At 49.4% G+C, this 22716-nt stretch overlaps 1 protein-coding gene across 4 annotated transcripts in view; it reads left to right on the top strand.

Annotated features, from left to right (window-relative positions):
• NOS1 (nitric oxide synthase 1) overlaps window positions 1–22716 on the top strand; it is a 148931-nt gene that overhangs the window by 48092 nt on the left and 78123 nt on the right. Inside the window, exon 1 of one of the 4 annotated variants that reach the window (XM_073312328.2) lies at window positions 6529–6603. The exons of 1 other annotated variant lie outside the window; for it this stretch is intronic. The gene's annotated coding sequence lies outside the window, so the exon portion shown is untranslated. Of the gene's footprint in view, window positions 1–6528; window positions 6604–6701; window positions 7160–7183; window positions 7281–22716 lie in introns of those variants that run through there. 2 more of the 4 variants (XM_073312325.2, XM_073312327.2) reach the window with 2 other exon arrangements.

Genomic DNA, 22716 nt, shown 5'->3' with positions numbered 1-22716 from the left:
AAAAGTAATTGCGCGATTAAACAATAACGGAATACCATTTATTGAAATGTTTCTGATGTTTTCTACATTTTCGAACATATCGGTTTCAATTACAATACAGAATACAAAGTGTACAGTGCTCGCTTTATATTTATTTTTGATTAAAAATATTTGCACTAAAAATATTTGTAAAAAACAAAAGAAATAGTGGTTTTCAATTCACCTATTACAAGTACTGGAGTGCAATCTCTTTATCATGGAAGTTGAACTTATAAATGTCGAATTTTGTACAAAAAGTAACTGCATTGAAAAATAAAACAATGTAGAACTTTAGAGCCTACAAGTCCACTCAGTCCTATTTCAGCCAATTGCTCAGACAAAAAACTTGATTACAATTTGCAGGCGATAATGCTGCCCGCTTCTTGTTTACAATGTCACCTGAAAGTGAGAACAGGAGATTGCATGGCCCTTTTGTAGCCGGCGTCGCAAGATATTTACGTGCCAGATGTGCTAAAGATTCCTCTGTCCCTTCATGCTTCAACAACCATTCCAGAGGACATGTGTCCATGCTGATCACGGGTTCTGCTTGATAACGATCCAAAGCAGAGCGGACCGACGCATGTTCATTTTCATCATCTGAGTCAGATGCCACCAGCAGAAGGTTGATTTTCTTTTTTTCTTTTTTTTTTTTTTTGCATTGGAGTGTTGCTCTTTTAAGACTTCTGAAAGCAAGTGGGGTGCTGAAGCTATTTTTAGAACTCTCACATTGGTATCTTCCTTGCATTTTGTCAAATCTGCTGTGAAAGTGTTCTTAAAACGCTTTAAGAACATGTGTTGGGTCATCATCCAAGGCTGCTATAACATGAAATCTATGGCGGAATGTGGGTAAAACAGAGCAGGAGACATACAGTTCTCCCCCAAGGAGTTCAGTCACAAATTTAATTAATGCATTATTTTTTAATGAACATCATCAGCATGGAAGCATGTCCTCTGGAATGGTGGCTGAAGCATGAAGGGGCATCCAAATGTTTAGCATATCTGGCACATAAATACCTTGCAACGGCAGCTACAGAAGTGCCATGCGAATGCCTGTTCTCACTTTCAGGTGACAGGCAGCACCATCTCCTGTAAATGTAAACCAACTTGTTTGTCTTAGTGTTGGCTGAACAAGAAGTAGGACTGAGTGGACTTGTAGGCCTAAAGTTTTACACTGTTTTGTTTTTGAGTGCAATTATGTAACCAAAAAAAAAAACCCTACATTTGTAAGTTGCACTTTCATGATAAAGAGATTGCACGACAGTACTTGTGTGAGGTGAATTGAAAAATACTATTTGTTTTGTTTTTTACAGTGCAAATATCTGTAATAAAACTAATATAAAGTGAGCACTGTACACTTTGTATTCTGTGTTGTAATCTAAATCCATATATTTGAAAATGTAGAAAAACATTCAAAAATATTTAATAAATTTCAATTGGTATTCTCTTGTTTAACTGTGCGATTAATCGCCATTAATTTTTTGAGTTAATTGTGTGAATTAACTGCGATTAATTGACGGCCCTAATGAAAAGAGATTCTCTGGGATATTTTAATCATGAGTGTGACTTTTAAAAGACGGGCATTTGAAGTGAAAGAGGGGAAAATGAGGGGAAGATAGAGGCTTTGTCTATGGCATTGATATGCCAGCTAAGGAGTAATTCATCCCTCTGGAATTTCTTATGTGGACCAGATCTCTTTGGTGTCTTTCTGAGACTTAAGCTAGGTTCAGTGAAGGAACCTACCACTTGCGCTGTCTCCTGCTATTTAATTGCCTTTTTATTAGCATTTTTTGTGATCAGCATTTGTATCCACATTTGTCCTGTTCTTCAAAAGTGTTATAAAAGAATAACAAATATATGTGTAAGTTAGCACGTTTAGAAATAAAGGCCCCAATTCAGCAAGCGCCTGGGCATGTGCTTAAAGTTTAAACATGTGCTTGCCTGCTTTTCTGGAAGAGGGCCAAGTTAAGTGAAAAGCTGCAATCCAGTGTGTGGTGTGGGGCTAGGTGCTGTGCTGTTACAAATCTGGGACTTGTCTGCGAGCTAAAGGACAGACACAAAGGAGACTTTTCCTTTAAGGCTGACAGAATGTAGGGGAGAAGGAGAGGAGGAAATTCAAAAATAATTCCTCCTTTGGATGGCTTTATATTACTTTATGCCCCAAGTTGTGTTAGTTTGATAGGATGAGTAATTCTTAAAGGGCAAGTTAAACTTGTGATGACCAGCTAATACAAAATCATAGGATGATCAGATCAGTTACTAATAACCAGTGACTTTTGCATGCATATTGAAGTCTGAAAAATTATCTTAATTTACAAGGGCGTGTGTGTGTATAGAGGGAGAGGGGTGGTTGAGGGTAAGCAGAAAAGAAATCGGTGCTCAGGATTCTTCGCTGTGAGGTCAGCCAGTGGTTCTCGGTCTATTACAGGAATGGGTGGGTGAGGTTCTGTGGCCTGCGATGTGCAGGAGATCAGACTAGATGATCATGATGAGCCCTTCTGGCCGTAAAGGCTAAGAGTCTGAGTCTGTTTTATGCCATCTGTGTGGAGGCACGCACGCCCTCAATAACATAGTGTACGAGCAGCTGAACAGAAAGCACAAACCCAATAACCTTTAGGGGACTTTCCAGCCCTCCCATAGTGGTGTACGGTTGGATATGGGGGCAACAGTGAAGGTTCACTGCCACCTCTAGGCGAGCATAAGCATAGGCACCCTCTGAAGACTGGAGCAGAGAGAGAAAACAATCTTGGGATTTGTCCCAAATCATTGCAATCTCTGTGCCAGGCCACCTACTATCAGCTGCTGTATGTATGTATGCGACTACATAGGCTGTTTAGGCTTTGGTATAAATACCTTTAGCTGTTTCTTTATTCCCAGTGCAGTAATCCCTCTAGGACACTTAGAATTACACATAACAAGCATCCGAGTGAGTCCAGAGCCACCAGGCTACACTGGATTGCTGCCTAGGTTACTGCAGCCATGATCCATGCTGGGGCTACATTTTTTCTAAGGATCTTAAAGAGCTAAGCATTGAGAGCAGCCTGTTCAGGACAGACGGCTTCTCAGTTAGATCCCTTTGCAACGGAGCTTGGCTGGGGCTGCCCCTAAAACTGAGCTACCCTAGGGATATGCTGCCACTGCCTTCATAAGATGCTTTAATATAAATTTCCCCCCCCCCACACACACACACTTAGCCCTCGATAACCAGTTTGTCCTGAGAGGGGTGGGGGGAGGATGTGTTGTAGAGGGAGAGGAAAATCAAGGACAGCACAATAGGAGAAGAAAACTTCTTAGTGAGTGTATGAGCTGGGAATGTTTACACTTGGCTCCTATAATCACACCGAGCCTATAGATAGCCTAGAACAAACTTTGGCCTGTGTTGTTTGAAATGGGGTGGGGGGCTTGAAGGCATGGAGGCAACTCAGGCGGAGGGGAGAGGAAGAGTTATTTTCTATTGAGTTTATTTTAAACCTGCCACTTTGGTGCATCCTAAAAACAGATAATTTGCACTTCCCAAGTATGGTTCGATGCCCTGGGGACAAGACATCACAGGCAGGCATGGTTTAGTGGTATCTGGAAATGGGGTGATGCCATCTCGGGCAGGGACAGCCTCTCAACCCTCTCTTCTCTGGGATGGTGGCTCCTGAGTCCCCTCCAGCCCACATCTGTGCTGAGGTGGGCATTGCTTTCTCTGCTTTTCTTGGGGCCGTCCTGTGTGTCCGGCAGCCACTCCAATTTCCCCGTGTGAGAGAAGGATGCAAGTTGGAGGATCAACGTTAGCATGTGGGTAACCACTCCCTTTCCACTGGAGGAGGAGGGCACAGAGAGTAAGTGCCCACTATGGAGAAATTCAGTTTGAGGGCACCTGTTACTGGAAGAACAGTATCTTCCAGAGGGATTCAAACATCTGCTGTCCCATCGTCAAGCCCTGGGCTGGATTGGAATGGACTCACTGAACACTGATGGGACAAGAACGCTCCTTTGCCTTCTCTGTTCACATGAGTCTTCCTTCTGATTCCAGTTTGCCTTCTACGCCATTCATGATTTAACTTTGTATTAACCCCCAAGCATCTTTCTCCAGACTGACTCACAGCCAGTCTGGGAAGGGAGGACTGACAGACTCTTCCGTGGCATGTGAAGATTTGCAGGGTACACAGAGACTAGGGCCCTGGAATGCTTTTTGAATACCCAGGGCCAAATTCTGCTCTTGGCTACCCTGGATTTACACACTGAGACAGATGGCATGAATCAACATAGCTCCACCGACTTCAATGCAGTTGAAGTTGTCAGGGCTGTGTTGATTTGCACCAGTTCAAGATCTGGCTCATTAACTTTGGCATGGACACTCTAGATTTACACTGGTGTAACTGAGAACAGAGTTTGAGCGGCAGGGCATTGCAATGAATCCACAGATATGCACCTGGGGCTTGATCCTGTGAAGTGAGCTGTAGTCCACGAAAGCTGATGCTCCAATAAATTTGTTAGTCTCTAAGGTGCCACAAGTCCTCCTGTTCTTTTTGCAGACTAACACGGCTGCTACTCTGAAACCTGTCAGAAATGGTGCTACTGAATGGAGTGGAAACAGGCTCCTGAGGAGGAAGGCAGAGCCTCACTAGGGTTAAGGGTAGGCGTGGGAGCAGAGCTGATCTCCTCTTAAAACATGGGCCACTGAGGAGTGTCGGAGCCCCTCAAAGGGGCCAGCCATGTTCCTGTACATCTTCCCCCAGCGCCCCTTGCACTTCCCCTCTCTACATAACACAGCTGGGCACCACAGAGGCCAGGCTTGAAAACACCATCCTGAAGGATCACTTTCACTGGGCAGGTGTATGTGAGCCCTGGCCTGAAGTCGGCAACCTCTGGGTGTCACTCAGCTGCAATCATAGGGGATGAGCTGGACCAATTGGCTGTTTAAATATTCATGTTGATCTGTCAATCCTCCCACCTACCCTCCACTCCCTAACTTGTGTGTTCCAGGCAGGTTTCTCTGCTGAGTGTATTTGAGCAGATGCCTTTGGAGAGCTTACTATTAAATTAGTCCTTCCTGCATCCAAATGGAGATAATGATGTTTTCATTAGCCTGGGATGATGTATTACATCTTGATGTAAGAGGCATGCCAGAAAAAAAGAGAGGTGGAACTGGACTTTTTCTTTTGAGCTGACTGACACAGCTCGCTAGACTTTTCAGCTTCCGCATGCTGGGTGCATTTAATTAGCCTCCCCCCGCCCCCTTTCTTCATTGGCTAAATGTTCTGACATCTCACAGGCTCACTTGTGTGTGGTGGTTGCTTTTTTTTTTTTAATCAACTGTGGAAAGTTTTCTAATTGAATTACTTGGGCTGCTGCTGTTTAGCCTGATTGTCTAGTTGCCTTAAGGTACACAACTCTGCCACTAGGCACTCAGTCTACCAACTCCTTCCCTGGCCAGCTTGGCTGCCCTTTTTACCCACCGGCAACCCAGTGTCCAGGTTTCCCATGGGAGGCATTGGCACATGCAAATCACAAGAGCAGGCCCTTGGAGCCAGGTTTCTTATAGAATCATAGAATATCAGGGTTGGAAGGGACCTCAAGAGGTCATCTAGTCCAACCCCCTGCTCAAAGCAGGACCCATCCCCAATTTTTGCCTCAGATCCCTAAATGGCCCCCTCAAGGATTGAGCTCACAACCCTGGGTTTAGAAGGCCAATGCTCAAACCACTGAGCTATCCCCTCCCAAATTTTGTTTTAAGCAGGTGAACAGAGAACCCTGGAAGAACAGATTTTTGATGTATTTTGAGGGGGGGGGGGTTGCCATAGAAATCGGGAGCAGTTGCAAAGACGGAAGGATGATGTCAAACCTGTGTCTACACGGTGCTTTATCAGGAGCCGTTAATGCTCCACAAAGGGAAGAGAGCTAAAGATAGGCAGACAGCCCCAGGTCCCACCTAGCTAGAGCTCTGTGTCTTGGCTATGAAGAACAGACATATAGTCCATTGAGGGGGAAACCGCTGTACCATCCCGCTCATCCCAATCCAAGCCTTTCTCTCCCCCCCCCCCCCCCTGAGTGCAGGGAGTTGAGTGGCAGAGTTTTTGCTTTGCTTTTCAAACTGGGCTCCTTTCCTCCCCCTGATACACGTGGGGGCGGGGGCCCAACTCCAGAACCATTGTGGGTCTTGTAGGCCACCTGAAACATCCCCTCGCTGTCCAGTCCCCCCACCCTTCCCCTTGGAAAGAGGTGGCTGCAGGGGGGGGGTGGAGGAAGTGCGGGATGCCTCCTCAGGGCCAGGCGAACAGCCCTGTTTCAGCACCCGTGTGAGTGAGAGGAGACCGCTCCCCCTGGGCAGGCTCTGGCTCCAGCTCTGGGGTCCGTCCTCCCTCGGGGGCTTGCGAGGGGGATGGAGTGTGCGGCAAGGCAACCCATGCTCCAGGCAGCCCTGTGACTGGGGACGGAGCTGGCCGCCTGGCACACATCCAGCTGCAAAGTTCCAGAAGTGACCGGGCAGGGGCCTTTCCCTAACCGGGTGATTGGAGGGGCAGCCCTGTTCACCCACCGCCCCCTTTGCACACGCGAGCTGGAGTCTCCTTGGCCGGAGCCCCCTTCGGTTTGGAAGAGGTGCACGGCGGAGAAAGCGGGCTGCAGAGCGCCTGTCAACAAGCGGGGGGAGGGGAGAGGGGGGAGTTCTTCATAGCTCTCTAATTGGAAAAGGAGTTTCAGCTGGGTGGTGATTATTTGGCCCCCGACTAGAGTGACCCCCCCACCCGGCCAGGCGGCTCTATAAGAGGCGCAGGGCGCGGCGCACACAGCGCCTGGCCTCTCTCAGGAGGGCTGCAGCCGCTCGCTCCGCACCCCGCCAAAGCCCTGCTCGGGCGCCCGAGTGAAGTCGGGGTCAGCGATGATCGGATACCGGAGGCACATCAAGGAATAAATTCCTCCGCGGCCACCCGGCTTGAGCTCATCGCTGGGGCTCCCTCCCTCCATATTTTTGCTGCCTTTTCATCTCCCCGCGAAGAGACGCTCGGTGCTTGCAGGGGAGGAGAGGGAGAGGGAGGGGGGGCTGGGGAAAGCGACTTATTCCTCCCCCGGTGCGGGAGAGCGGCGCAGCCAGCCCCACTTGCGGGGGAAGGGGGACCCCGCCTTGGACAGCCAAAGGCGGCTGCTCTGCTGGAAGGTAAGTCCATCGACCCGAGCAGCTCCGCTCGGCGAGCCTGCAGCCAGAGCAGCGGGCTGGCGACCATGCCCCCCGCTTTTGTGCTTTAACCCAGGAGCCGGAGCCAGGGAGGCTCCCCAAGGTAAGCCCCGGCACGACCTCTGGGCGCGCTCGGCTCCCTCTGCCTCTGGGCACCTTTTCCCCGGGAGCGAAGCTTTTCCCCCTTCCCAGGAAAAGCGACCCTGCTCGCAGCAAACCCGCGGTGGGAGGGAGCCGGTCTGGCGGCTGGGGCGCAGGCGAATCCGTGGGGTTTGGCTGGCGTGTCTCTAGCGAACTTTGCAACGACTTTTCAGTTTGTTCAGAAGCGCGCGCGTGTGTGTCTCTCTGTGTGTGTCTAATACACAAAGCTGCAACGACAACTGGTCAACGGCGCTCGCGTAGGGAAAGGGGTGCTCGCCTGGGGGCAGGTAGCGGTAACCCTGCTCCGCACTTTACGACCCGAGATGGGTATAGCATGGGGTGGAATATGTCTGGGGGCGAGCACGCTTCTCTCTGCAGTGTTGCAGAAGAGGCGCGGTTGTGATACTTTCACGTAGCACTTCGCTCTGTCCACATGACGCCGATGCCATGTCCGCGTTGGGTGCTTGGTGCAAACTGGAGCTCCAGGAGAGAAAAACTTGTAGGGAAAGGGGATTTCCCCCCCCCCCCGGCGAATAAATGCGGGGGCGCTTTGTTAGAAGCCAGCCGGCTCTCGCGTTTGCCGGTCGCCCCCGAATTTCCTAGCTTCTCTTCCTGTTCACACTGCGGAGGGCGAGGGCATTTCGGAGCGGGATAGGCGGGTGACGGATTCATGTTTCTCAAGCCTTGGTGCACTTGTGAGAAGGGGTTAGGCGGCGAGCTGGCCGCGCAGAGGAAGAGGGAGCGATCTGGAAAGCCAGCGGGGCTGCGTTTCTCAGCGTGGCTTCCCTCTGAAACTTTGTCTTTGCTCCCAGCTCCTTCCCGGGTCCTGACCCGGGAGCAGGGACATACCAGCAGAAAAGCCCCTCCGCTTTGGTCGGGGGGAACTCTTCAAGGGAAAGCTGGGGGCAGACGCCCTCCGCCCTGCTCTCTCCAGGCGCAGGTGTATTTCCCTGGCAGCTCTAGAGCGCAGGTAAAAGCAAAGGCTCTGCGGAGAACCCCCCGCAGCTCTTAGGGCAGCAAATCTCCCCCGGTCGGGGTGATTGTAAAGCGGCCTTGCTGGGGCTGGTCAGTGCCAAGTTAGATCCGCGCCAGCCACAGAGACCCCGCTATTGGTTTGGCTTCAGGGGGCTCCTGCTCTTTCTCCCGAGTCTCACCAGGGCCGCGCTCTCTTCCCCGCACCGTGCCAGCGGGGCCGGGGAAACTCTCCGCCTGGGGAAAGAGGGACGGGGCTGCTCAGCGGAGAGCGGCCGCGTACAGAGAGAGCTCGCCGGATGCCTGGCTCCGTGCCTCGGGCTGGGGCAGGGACGCTGGAGCGCTGGCGGGGGGCGGCCAGCTCCACTCCCGGGAGAGAGCGGAGCTGACCTAGACACGGCGGCTGGCGCCGGCTTCGCTTCGCTTGGGTCCTTGGGCCGCTCCTGTTCTATTTCCACGTTGCTTTGAAGATTAGCCAGGCTAAAGCCGGGGGAGGGGGTATTAACATGTGCATTGCCCTTCAGCTGCCCCGGCCTCCTGCCCGGCCGGGGGCAGATCGATCTCTCCCCCGCGGAGGAGAAGCCAGCGGCATTGCGCGGCAGCCCAGCCGGGGACGGGGCCGGGGGATGCGCGTTTTGCTCTCAGTGATTTAACACCCATCTGTGTAAGGGGGGGGCACCTGGGGGCCGAGCGGTTGTAACGCGGTCCAGGTGTAGCAGGGCCCTGGGCTCGCCACGCCGAGAACCAGCAGCAAAAAGCAGGCCCCGGGATGGACTGTCCCTGGCTGAAAGAGAAGAAGAAACAGCCGCCTGCGGCCTTTCCCCCTTGGACAGCCGGACTCGGGGCTGCCCGCTCGCTCCGCAGAGGTGCGCGGCTACTCGGTGGGTTTAAAGCGCCCCGTTCCGTTCCCGCAGCCGCACGGCTCGGAGAGGAATGGCCAACTCTGCCCTTGCCTTCTGGGGGCGAACGAGTCCATAGAGCCGGGTCCCCTCCGCTCCTCCTTTCCAGCTGCCACCTTCTCTCCGAAACGCCCTAAGGCCGGGGGAGACCGTGGGGGCTAGAAAGAGCAGCTGGCAACCGCAGGAGTCAGGGGACAACGGCCGGAGTGATCCGAACCCACCGAGCTACCCCGGGCGCGTCCGCCCCAGATGCCGTCCAAGGGGGAGCCGCGGCCCGCTCGCGTTTTACTTAAACGAGTCTTCAGAAGTTCGGCGTGTTTTTAAAGCGTTTCAGGCCTTACAAGTGCACCAAGCTCGGCCACTGCAACCGGCCTCGGAGCCCCCCGCCGTCCGCGTTGTACTGTATTCCCCGCTCCGTCCTTTCCGCACCGAACCGCTCCAACTCGGAAAGGAGAAGCGCTCTGCAGCCCAGACGAGTGGGGGCTGAGCAAATAAAGCCGCTTTCTCGTGCTGGGCTGCGGGTGGACGTGCAGCGCCGGGGTTACACCGAATAACTAACGCTGCTTCCCACCCCCCTCCGCCATCCACCCTTCCCGCGCCCTCTCGCTCATGTTTGAAGCCGCTAAAGGATCCTCCCCGGGCCCTGTGCGCAAGTGACGGGCTGCTACGATTCTGCCAGAGCAGCCACTGGTGGGCTCCCCATTGATCACCCCGCTAGCAAACCCGCCCTGCCAGCATCTTGCCCTCTGCGCCTGGCTTTCCTCCCGCATCCCCTGGCTGGCCAGCAGCCCTGGGGCTGCACTGGGGCGAGCTGCCCGTCAGCGGTAACTTTTCCTTCTCCCCTTGCAAAAGGAGCGAGTCCTTCTCCCAGCGGCAGGTTTTTGAGGGCGCTGCACCGGCCGGCTCGGGAAAAGGGCACGGTGCGGGTCACCGCTTTGGCTTGCAAAGCACGCCAGGGGCAAGGGAGAGTCCTGCAAACCCGCGGCTTGCTCCGTGGAGACCCGGAGCTCGCACCGATCCCCGGCAGTAACGAGTCACGAGTATCCCGGAGTAACTCGGTTCAGAGGCCAGCCTAGAGCCGGCTGGCCGGGCTGGGTTTCCCGGGCTCTGAGTGGGCGGCCCCGGGATCTGTCCAGGGTGCTGACGCCGGGCTCAGGCCTTGCCGGGCCGCGGACTCGGGCAGGGGGCAAGCTCCTCTCGGACTCGCAGGGGCACCCGATTGCCGGATCCCCCGGCCCAGCCACCGCCGGCTGAGAAGGCGGCGGAAGAGTTGGCGCCCACCAAAATACACCCAGGCTTTGCCTGCGAGCTCCAGACCCGGCGTTCGAGGGAATCTCGCTACTCGAGCCCTTTGCACTTGCCGAGTTTCCTCCGAGCCCTCCGGCGCTCGCTCGCAAACGCGAAGGCCCGAAACCGTGTTCTCAGCTCCTCTGTTTACAGGTCTTGGTCTTGGCACCTACAGCCGCTCTCCCCTGTTCCCACCTCTCCTGGCTGCTTGCTCTAAGAGCTAACCCCGGGGGGCTGCCATGGAAGCGGCGCGTTTTATCTTCCTCCTTCTTCCAACCGCAGGTGCGCTCCAGTACCGCGGAGTCAACGCGTTTAGAAGACTCCTGTTCTCTGAGCCCGACTTCAGTCCGGTCCCACTGGCGTCCGCACCTGCCCTTTGAGCCAAAGCGGGTGGGGATTTCCCAGGCTCTTTGCCCGGTCCACTACAATACCATTTCGCTCCCACAGATAACTCCTTCCATGCCCAAACTGATCCACCCCCGCCCGGGAACTGTTCTCCACCCTCGACCGGAATTCGGAGTCAGACTTGGAACGTCCCATAACTGAAGAGCGGGAGCAAAAACCCGGGGTTTGGGTGCTGCCTGTTAGGGGAGGCAAAGCTCAGATCCGGATCTCGATTCAGATTTTGAAAGTCTCCCTCCCCACCCACCCCCAGTCTGGGGTGTCCACCCCTAGAGATGAGAAGGAGCAAAATCCTTGGTAATTTCTCGTCCAGCGTGATGCCCGCTCCATTCTGATTCAAGTTAAAGGCTAGAAAAGGAGAGGTAGAGACTGCGGGGCGGGGGAGGGATAGCTCAAGGGTTTGAGCATTGGCTTGCTAAACCCAGGGTCGTGAGTTCAATCCTTGAGGGGGCCATTTAGGAATCTGGGGCAAAAATTGGCGATTGGTCCTGCTCTGAGCAGGGGGTTGGACGACATGACCTCCTGAGGGTCCCTTCCAACCCTGGTATTCTATGATTCGTCACTAAAACCGCGGTTTCATTTCTTTCCTTATTTGGCTCCAGGAATCATAGACTATCCGGGTTGGAAGGGATCTCAGGAAGTCATCTAGTTCAACCCCCTGCTCAGGGCCAATCGCCAATTTTTGCCCCAGATCCCTAAATGGCCCCCTCAAGGATTGAACTCACAACCCTGGGTTTAGCAGGCCAATGCTCAAACCACTGAGCTATCCCTCCCCCACAAGTTGGAAAGCAATTTTTATCTTTAAAAAATGTAATTTGTTCCTGCAAGAATCGAAGGGGGTGTGCACCACTGGCAGGGCAGGGTTGTATGGAGGGCCTCAGCATCAGCTGCCTGGAGCCAAGGCATGGGGGGATGCTGGGATCTCAGATTTTGTTAACAAATAACACTGGCAGATGCGCCATAATGAATGGAATATCCCATGGGTCAGATCCGTGTTGGTGTAAATCAGCATCGCTTCCATTCAAGTCCGTGGAGCTACACGGATTTACACCATCGCAAGGTCTTTGCTTAACTGGATGCTTTTGATTCTATAGCTAGGTGCATTCATTTCCTTCCTATGCTTTCAAGTTAGGATTTTCCCCCTGAAAATCCTGTCAGGCCCCTTGATAATTATGCACTAAATCCCCGAAGGTCTGATCCACCTCCCATTGAAGTTAATGGAAAGAGAGATGCTAGTTGATTTAAAGGAGAGCAGAATCAGCTACTTGCTGTGAATGGAGCTGTACAGGTGTAGGGGAGATAAAGTGGGGACTTGGAAAAGCACAAAGGCACTGAACTGCCAAAATCCATCTGACTGTCAATGACAGTGGATGCCTGAATGCCATCTGTGCCTTAGAAATTCACCACCCCTCCCCAGGGCAGGGTCCCTGTCCCAAAGAATTTACAGCCTAGGTTTAGCTAGAACTTCCTAGTGGTAACCTAGCTGAGGATCATAGATTATCAGGGCTGGAAGGGAGCAGGCTATCTAGTCCAACCCCCTGCTCAAAGCAGGACCAATCCCCAATTTTTGGCCCAGATCCCTAAATGGCCCCATCAGGGATTGGCCTCACAACCCTCAGTTTAGCAGGCCAATGCTTAAACCACTGAGCTATCCCTCACTCGGATCTGGTCCTCTAAGCTGTTGTTCCTATTTTGCTAATGTAGTCTGTATTTGCATTTCAGGTCAGTAGTGGATCTGTATAAAGGCTCAGGAAATCTGCCTAAATGTTTAAATCAGTGACTGAAAACTATGTATAGTAACTGATAAGTCATGTGAGCTCTGCTTGCATACATTGACATTTACCTTTCCTGAGTAAGGAGAATACTGTTCAATACCTCCACAATAAATCCATGCTGGGAGCCAGATAGGTATCGAAACCGGGACCGTGGTATTTTGCTTATGCATGGATACAATAACCGTGGCATCAAAACAAATTGATGTGGATTATCTGGTCACTCGTGTGTCCATAAATAACCATGTTCTGGCTTAAAAATAGAGAGATTCATAAGCCAATGCCTTTGCTGAAACTAAGGGAGTGTGCGTTTACTCACATCAGCCTGTTCCAAATGAAATTCACAGTGCAATGTGTTCTCTGGTTAAGTGTCACCGTACACCGTGAAGCAAGCAGTGCTGAGTACCAATATGATCATGTATAAATGTTCAGTATTTGTGTGTGACTAGATATAGCATGGATGTAGATTTGGATGCCTCTGTTATGAGAGATACAAACCGTTTAGAAATGCAGTACTTGGGTATCTGAGTATTGCATAAATAAGAAATCTATATATATTTAGGCTAATACTTTGCCTTTCTATTTCCCCTTTTATCTAAGGGTCTCAAAGCACTCTATAAACAACTAAATGGCCTTCACAACTCCATGTATTCTCCCCATTGCACAGACCACTAGGCCCACATTTTCAGAGGTGCTAAGCCCGTGCAGCTCTTACTGGTTTGTGAGGGGAGTCTGTGAATGCGCCGAGTCTTTTAAAATTGGATTGTCTCTCCAATTGGACTTCCCCAAAAATTGAGGCATCCAAAAATTACTGGATACTTGAACATGTGGACCTGGCCAGGTTTATGGAGAAAAAGTGAGACAGGAATTCTGGGCTCTTCAGTCCCTCTGCTTCTCTCCATGGTAGTGTAAAAACATCTCCCTGAGTAGATCCACAGGACACAAACTGGCCCAGATTGAAGAGTTCGTCTGCTCCTGCTCTTTATTTGCCCCCTCCCTCAGTGTACAATAGCCTTCAGTTTGCAGTAGCCTGCTCATTTCCACATCAGCCAGAGGTGATGACACAAGTGCAGGATTATGCCATCTGGGCCAGGGAGTAAGCATCCAGAACAGATACACTTTGAGGGCCCGATCCTGCCTCTCGCTCAGATTGAGTTGTAACTTTCTTGGGGCTTGATTCTGCGCTCTGCATCCAGCACTCAGTACAAATGTTTCCACGCACCACAGTGGGTGTGGGATCAGGCCACTGCAGACTAGTCTGGTTGAAACCATTGGGACTACTCGCTAGGTAAGGCACTACTCGGCATGAGTGAGGTGCCCAAACCTAGCCCTGAAGAAACATTTGTTTTCCAAAATGCCTTTCCACCAGAAGACTGACACTCAGGAACAGAAGACTGGAAGGGACCTCCCAGGCCATACAGTCCACCTCATAGTCCTAGAGGGACCTCCTGGGTTATAGAATCCAGTCTCCAGCTTTTGCAGGCAACACTGTCCTATGGTCTTGTTCATAAACTCCTCAAGGTCTATCTCAAACTACTGCCAACGTCTTTTACTTTTAAACCTCTGCTAACCAAAAAAAGGGAACAAATCCCCAAACTGCCTCCCAAACACCCCACCCCCAAAACCCAACAACAAAACCCCTTCCTCCAGCAGAACTTTGACCCTGTAAAGGGAATTGCCAGACACTCCATGTAGTTCACTCGGGATTTTGTTATTGATTTTGCATGGAAGATGTTCAGGTACTTTCAGGATGGAGGGCGTTTAAACCCCTAAGATAAAAGAAACTGAGATTCTGGGCCTAAATCATTGCTGCTCTCTGCCTTACACCATCACTTGCACCAGTGAAAAGTGGGAGCTACTGGATCCAAATGGCAGCACTGCACACCCACTCCCCACTGCTGTAAATGATGTCTCAAGGTGAAAAGCAATGGTGAAGCTGGCCCCCTGCTTTTATGCCAATGTCCTTAGAGATGGAAGTAGCGATGTTGGGTGGGCACAGGAGAACATGAGCATTTGGAGGAATTATCTCCAGATGGAGTGCTTCCATAAGGAACTGGCAGGAAATCTTGAATGCCACTCTGTCTTGATAAATGACTGCACTTCGAACCAAGAAACCATAACTCCTGCCAGGAGTCGTTTGATGTTTTCATGAGGATTTTAAATAGTGATATGAGTCATTCTTTCTCAAAGTCTGTGACAATGAAGTTTATTATCATTTTCTGTCTTAATTAGGCTGCTTCTCTCTCAGGCTTGTTATATTAGGAACATTTAACAGTGAGCTAGGAAGATTTCTAGAGTCAGCAGTAGAACGAATGTAAGGGACTCTGGGCTTCTGTGAAATTAGTCCGAAGCTTTATCCCTGAAACATCTTAAGTTGAGATTTCTGCCATTGACTTTATTGCTGCTGGCTGGCTGGCTGGCCGCATTAGAGCGATTAAAGTTTGAGCCAACCTGCTGCAATTTTAAACATCTATTAAAATGGAAACATGTTTTCTTTCTTGTGCCTTGATTGGATTTCAAAGCCATATATCAAGTTACATTTTCTCATTTATTTCCCATCCATCTCTTGTACTTTTTGTAAGAGTTGTGGACAAACTGCTGTCATATCAGCATAGATCCATTTGTCAAATTGGAGCCTCCGATAAAATTCCATTCCCCTCAGGAAATTGATATCAATGAAATGTATGTTCTGCAGATGGGCCCATACCGAATAAGAACTTTAATTTTGCTTGTGGATGGGGCAGAATTGGCTATTTTATCCAAATAGTTTCAATATCATATTTCAGCTGCAAACCCCCTCCCCCCAAAAAGCCATGAAATGGAGGTGACAATCATGTTGTTGAAATATGTTTAGCCCTGGAACTCTAAAAAAGCTGTTTCCATCCTCAACATTGTTGTCTTGGCAACATTAAAATGTATTTCTCTCAATCTGCTTAGACAGCTGCAGGTTATTTCACTATATTTCAAACAAATTCCAATGGCACTTTATATATAGGATCCAATTGTGCTCCCATTGAAGGTCAGATCCTAATGTGATGGGCACTGCGACCGATTTCACTGGGAAGGTGTAGAAATGCTGTACAGATGAAATACAATTTGGCTGGTATTACAAGACCTGTTGGTTTCCTAGACTTGGCATTACTTTGTCATAGAATGCACTAAGCGATGATGATTCAGATAAATATGAAACCATGTCCTAGTAACTGAACAAACGTACATTTGTTCACACTGAAGAAATACTGTATCACTTGGATTCAGTTCAACTATATTGGGATGAGGAAACATGTACTGCTTTAATTTAATGAAAACAAAGCCCTGATTAGAGGCTAACGTATTCTCTTAGGAAACGAACACAGATTTATTGATGCCTGAAAGTAGGCAACCGTTTTATTAACTGCTTTCCTGCTGGTGCCCATTCTGTGTACATCCATAATGAATACACACTGGCTGTACTGCTAAATATATCAGGCTAAACATCTGGACTGGGCACTTGACTTCTCCATTGGGATGAACAGGAGAAGGATCCTTCCCATCCCACAAACAGGCTGCGGAATGGCAACCCCACTTATTGCACCCAGCGATTGCCAGGGGCTCCATGGCCCTAGCTCTCCCCCCACCTCCCTCCATGGGGGCAAAGGATCAAATGTTGTACATAGTGGTAGACATTTCATGCCTCCCCCTGCATGTGGCTGCCCAGGCAGCTCCTGCCGATCTGAGCATAGGATACACACTGCAGCCTTGTTCTCCTCTACTCTGTGCAGCAGAACCAGAGAGGCCCCCAAACCCATAGAGGAATAGGCAAGAGTTGTCCCCTAGGATTAAATTCTAGCATCCTTCCTTAGGCACAACTTCCACTGAAATCGGTGGGAGCTTTGACCAAGTAAGAACAGACGGATTTGGCCCTAACAGTCCAGTGATTTCAGTGGGACAATAGCATATTGGGTGTGGTGGAGGCGCAGCAGAGAAAGAGTTAAAATACCCTGCTACAGCCTGCTTGGACTGGCTAGGTAAATTCTAGTGGTCCCACCAAATACTGGGATGGTCATTGGCACAAAAGTAATAGCCAGGTATCAGTAAGCACAGAGCGCTGGCAGCGGCAAATAAAATAATTTCATTTACCTGTAGGTGCAAGTCAGCCTTACAAAACAGTCAGAAAAATGTACCAGCCCAGAGACACAATTTACTTTCCTCTATTAACTGATAACAAATGTTTTACTTGCCTGTCAAAGAAATATTACCCTGTTCAAAGTGGATTTTTGCAAGGCTGGGGTAGATGGATCTTTGGGATTGTCACAAAAATACAATCATGAAAGCAAAAAGGCCTGGGTACAGTGTGTATATACCGCTGCATTTGTTTGAGACGGAATGGCGTTCAGTGCAAAGCAGTTGGCAAAAGTACAGATGACTGTCAGTGAATCATCTCAGAGCTCCATTTTCAGGTCCACAAACGCAGGTTTACAGTAGCTGTGCATATGTTGCGTCCCATTGCTCTTCATCAGAGTCACTGAAGCTCCATGGGCTGTAAAAATTAAACCGGCATAAATCTATCAGCTCCGGGGCTCTTTGTCTAACCATATAAATCCCATGAAAACTGATTTTAAACAAGATAATAGTGTGCATTTAAAGCTGGCACATAAAAATGTAAGTCATTAACATAGCCAAGATATATGAGGGAGAGGACTCAATGAATTTTCTGAAGGCCTGGGTAAAGTGAGTGTCATTCCTGAGGGCAGGTGTGTAATGTGTGTATACTTCTGGTAGCCTGGAACTGATGGCTGGGGTAATTAGGACACTGTATATTACCACATAAATTTTATTTGCCTTCTGTCTTGCTTTTAAATAAAAGCAGCCAATTAACATATGTTCTGGATTTTATTACTTGAAATCGTATCTGGCGATGCTAAAAGCTTTTCTTATCAGTTTTTGTGGGATTTGGGGTTTCTTAAACCAAGGACCGCCAAGCTGTTTTGATTTTTATGCCTCAGCAACCATTAGCTCTTATCCAGGGCCCAATTCTGCCACCGTCAATCATGCTGGCTAGGTGTTTGTTCTCTGAATAGTCCCACTGACCTCAAAGGGACTGCACAGGGGGTAATTTACAACTCGGTGGGAGTGAGTGGATCAGAATTCAGCCCAGAGTTAATCCCTTCCAGCAAAGGTTCTGTCACAAACCATTAAACCTTGCAACACCTGTGTGAAGTGGGTTGATACTGTTACCCTCATTTTACACATGGGGAAGGAAACCAAAGCAGAGAAGTGAACTGATTTTGTCCGTGTTCATGAAGGCCAGCCAGTAAGAGAATGCAAGAGTGCCGGTTCACAATCCCTCCTTGTTCTGACCACTGACTGCAAAACCTGCCTGCATGGAAAGCCCTGGAGTGTCAGTGTAATGATTTTGGGTCTCACTAGACCACAGCAACGTGTGTATGTTGCCAATTCTGCATCCTACAGCATAGCACAGCCATTGCTATCAATGGCAGCAATTCTTTGAGGGGTTTGCTGTGTGTGTGTGAGTGAGTGTGTGTTGCCATTAAATGGATGTACTCTTAGGTATTTCTGTGGCCCCATTACTGTAATATTGGAGCAGCTCACTCTCTCCAATGTTTTTATCATCACACCACCCCCGGAAGGCAGGGCACTGCTATTCTTGCCATTTTACAGATGTGGAACTGAGGCCCAGTGAGACTAAGTGATTGATTTACCCAAGATCACATAGGCAGCCTGTAGCAAAGCCAGGAATAAAGCCTGGGTCTCCCAAATCATAGGCTACTGTACTATTTAAACTGGTTCTTTTTCATATGGAAATGAGAAGAGGATCATCCGTCAATGCAGCATATGTGTACTGCATTAAAAGGCAAATCCTGCTCACCGTATTCACATGAGTAACATCAATGGGACTAAGCAGGATTTGATCCTAGTAAATGTAATGCTATGTTAACTGGTTATCTGAATCAATGCTTTTAGATTCATTGATCACAGATGATGTGTTTTTGCTTGTACTAATAGTTATCTTTAGGAGAATTAATGTGGGCTACCACAGTTTTGCCATCCCATTAGGACCTCTCCTTTGCTTTCCATTAGTGGAACATTTCAGCTTTGGTCCAAAATTTGACCTCTCAGTTCATAAAAGGAGAACTGCAGAAGTTGTGAAAGATCATAGGAGCTGCTTGTGCAGGAAGCTCGGTTTAGTGAGAATGCACTTCAGATAGAATACTGATGTCTCATTTTCCCTGCTGTTCCCTCTGCCTGGAACCCCCTTCCTGTCCCAGTCCCACATGCCTCCATTTAAAAGTTTATAAACAACTCTTTGCACTCAGATGGCACTGTTTCAACCTCCAAGCACTTTGCAAACATTAGAAACCTTACTGTGACTCTGTTAGGTAGGTCAACGTATCCCCATTGTAGACAGGGGGAAACTGAGGCACAGAGTGGTCACTTAAGTCCAAGGTCACACACAGACCATCTCTGATCCAATCAGCACTGAAAAGCACTTGTCCTCTCATCTTTGCCCGGGAAGGTTGGAAGGGATCCTTATTTCCATCCAACTGCTCCTCTTTCTGGAAGGGCTTTGCCCCAACAGACCTTCCTTAAATTTGGGGGGCATGTAAGGAAAACATTTGAATGTTAAATTTTAAAAAAAATCTTGGGTTTAGGGGCAAATATGCAAAGTGGGGTGTGCAAAATAACATTGGCCTAAATTCTGCTTCATTGTGCCTGTGCAACTTCCTGGCCTCTTTTCCGTCACTGAAAGCCATTGCCGTCTGATGCACATTTTAATTGGGGCCCACAGCTCAGCTCCTGGTGGGAAAGTGTTTGAATCATACAAGCCATCCTTGTAGCTGGGTCTATGAGGCCTCTCTGCTGAAACTGCAAGGTGCAGGGGTGCCAGGGGCTTGACAGGGTCACAGAAACTGACCTGTCTTCTAATTTTTAGCAGAGGGGCTCCTCTGGGAAGGTCTGGGGAATGTTACTGGAACAACGCAGAGTAGGAGCTGAGCTGAGTCCATGCTGTCCCGGCTCCGTGGGTGAATCCCCAGGCCTGACAATCTGGCACCTTCCACAAACTAATTTCTCTCAGGATGTTGGCCTCCTTTGTAAAGTGCTCTGAGATCTATGGGTGAAAAGTTCTGTATAAGAGTTGGGCACGGGTATTGTTTGTTACAAACAAAGGATTTGCTTCAGATGATTTACGAAGGAGGAAATTACCTGAGTTCCACAGCTTGTCGAATGGGAAAGACATCGTGAGCTGTGTGCACAAGTGGAGCCAACGCATGGAGCAATCTGTGCTGTCTGGGGCCTCTGGAGCTTTTCCTTAGGCTTCCCTCTTGAAGCATTTGCCTGGAATCGGTGTTTCTTACGGCTACCTCTGACTTCTCCCTGAAAACATGTCTCTGCTGATTGGCATGTGATGGCCTCTAATGGGCTCTTGTGTGTCTAGGAAAACATTTATAATGGGCATGTGTTGACAAGCAGATTCCTAAATTGAGAGCTTGGCCCCTCATTCCCCAAGCACTACGTAGGTGGCCCGATCTGCGCTCTCTAGCTTCCCTGTAATGACACCTGCTGGGCCTTTAGGAGGGACATTGACGAGGCTGGAGAAGACTCAGTGACAGAAGGGGCTGATTCGGATATTTGTTTACAGCCAGGAGACACTCCACTGAAGTCAACTGGGCTGCAGCTGTGTAAAACCAGCATGAGTGAGATCAGAATCCAGTCTCAGGTGTCTGTATAGAGATCGGGAAAGTTGCATGAGGGGAAACGCAAGGAGAAGTCTGACATCTGGGTAATTCTTTCTGACTGTTTGAGAACCTGTCAGAGCTGCAGGATGCTAAGACAGCAAAACCCAGGGCTTTGCAGATGAATTTCAAGCAGATGAGGGGAAGATCTGTTTAATTTCTCACTACACTTTATAATTCTGTAGGAAACAACTGAAAGTTAGTAGGTAGGGAGAAGTGAGAGGCTCTACACTTTTTTTCTTTGCAGGATTGGAAGGTTTTGTGTGTGTGCATGGTCTCAAAATATGTTTCTTAAACAGCTTTCAGTTTCTTAAACAGCATACAGGTCGATATTGCTGTATGTTCCCTTCCCCACCCCTGTGCCCAAAGCATAATTCCCTGGTCAAACGAATCAAATTGGAGGCATTAAGGCCTCTGAGTTCAAGTTTTGCTAGAACTCGGTACCCAGTGGCTCAGGGTAGGCACCTGAATGCAGGGGCTTCATTTCCAGAAGTGCTTCGCAGCCAGCTGCTGCCATTGCTCTGTGGGAATGCAGCACTTCTGGGAATGTGGCTGAGGTGTCAGCAGGCCCTTAGTCTCTGAGGAAGTGGTTTGGCCACTCCCCATCTGTCCCTGGAAACCAGTTTTAGTCATGATTTCAGCTTATGTGTATAACTTCACCTGTAACGCTGCTAGCTGCATTTTCCCATGATATTATTGATCAGCAAATTGAGTTTTTTAAATGATACCTCGCAAGGCACACCCTGTACAAACATTATTACAATAGTGTGTAGGGTGCAAACACAGGGGTATATTCTGTCATGGTGGGATCTGAAGAAGTGATTCCTACCAGATCACTTGCTGGAGCTGGGGAAAAGGGTGGCCTCTGGTAAGCTTTTTGGTATGTGTCTAGGTTCTTATAGATTCATAGATACTAAGGTCAGAAGGGATCATTATGATCACCTAGTCTGACCTCCTGCACAATGCAGGCCACAGAATCTCACCCAACCACTCCTGCGAAAAACCTCTTGCCTATGTCTGAGCTATTGAAGTCCTCAAATCGTAGTTTAAAGACTTCAAGGAGCAGAGAATCCTCCAGCAAGTGACCCGTGCCCCATGCTATAGAGGAAGGCGAAAAACCTCCAGGGCCTCTTCCAATCTGCCAATTCATTCATTCTTTTATTGTTTTTAATGTTCTCTCTCTAATGCTTTCACCTTAAGAATAAATGTGCTTGCTTAGAAAGAGCTGTAGGATAACTCCTCACTGTGGGCAGGTACGTTGTTCATAGCCTTTGAAGCATAAGCAAAATGCAGATGCTGGCCTGGCTAGGCAGTCTGGCTTGCTGGGGATATCCCAATGTAGGCAGGGAACTGCGCAGCCTGGAAAAATGCAAGTCAGGAGGGAGAGAGATGAGGGTCTGTGCCCCAGAGGTGACGGCTGGAAGCTGGACACCTAAGAGTGGGTGTCCTCAGGGGACCACAGAGTGGTAGAGGTTACCATGAACTGTGGCAATGGCCACTGCATTTAGGTACCTAGATCAGTGCCGGGATCTTCTGAAAATTTGGTCTTGCATGATCTAAAAAGATTTGTGGAGGTGGATCTTCAGACTCCACAGTGAAATATAGTGGCTTGGCCAGAGGCCTTGGGAGTTGGGGGCTCCTGTGGCCTTACTTTGGCCAAGTCACTTTGGCTGCCACAGATTGTGGATGCCCAATGTAAAACTCCTTGGGCCTGGTATTCAGAGGTGTTGAGTCCCTATGGGCTCCCAGTAACTTCAGGTGGAGTTATTGCTGATTTACATCAGTGCAAGATCAGGATCTGGCCTCTTCCGTATCTGCTGCCTCCACCTGCCAAATGGGGATAATAAACGTACGGCCCGCCTCATGTGCAAGGATTAAATCAGTGAATGTTGGGGAATTGCTCTCCAAGTACTGTACCGTTCTTTGTATCCCAGTCATGCCTGGGGACTCCAGTTTCAGACCAGGACCCCATTGTTCTAGGCACTGTGTGACCGCAGAACAAAAAGACAACCCGTACCCCCAAGGAGCTGACTAGCTAGGTGCTGTTGCTGTGTAAACGATCACTAATAATGTGGTTATTCACCTCGACAATGACATTGTTCATGTGGTATGCACAGTGACTGTAGAGACTTGTTTACTATATATATATTACTAAGCTAGCCTGTCTCATACTCCTATCCTCTCCTGTGAGCTCGGGGGCAGGGGATAAGGACCGCGGGCGGCCCCACAAGAGAGCCCAGGTCTGAGCTAACCTCCGGCACAGCCACTGGGCAGACCCATCAGAGAGGCAACTCCAGAGCAGAGCTGGTTGCTTTGTGCAGAAGCAGCCG

Source organism: Lepidochelys kempii, chromosome 15 (genome assembly GCF_965140285.1).
Source record: "Lepidochelys kempii isolate rLepKem1 chromosome 15, rLepKem1.hap1, whole genome shotgun sequence".
NCBI classification, from domain to species: domain Eukaryota; kingdom Metazoa; phylum Chordata; order Testudines; family Cheloniidae; genus Lepidochelys; species Lepidochelys kempii.
This window is presented reverse-complemented; position numbering and strand designations above follow the sequence as displayed.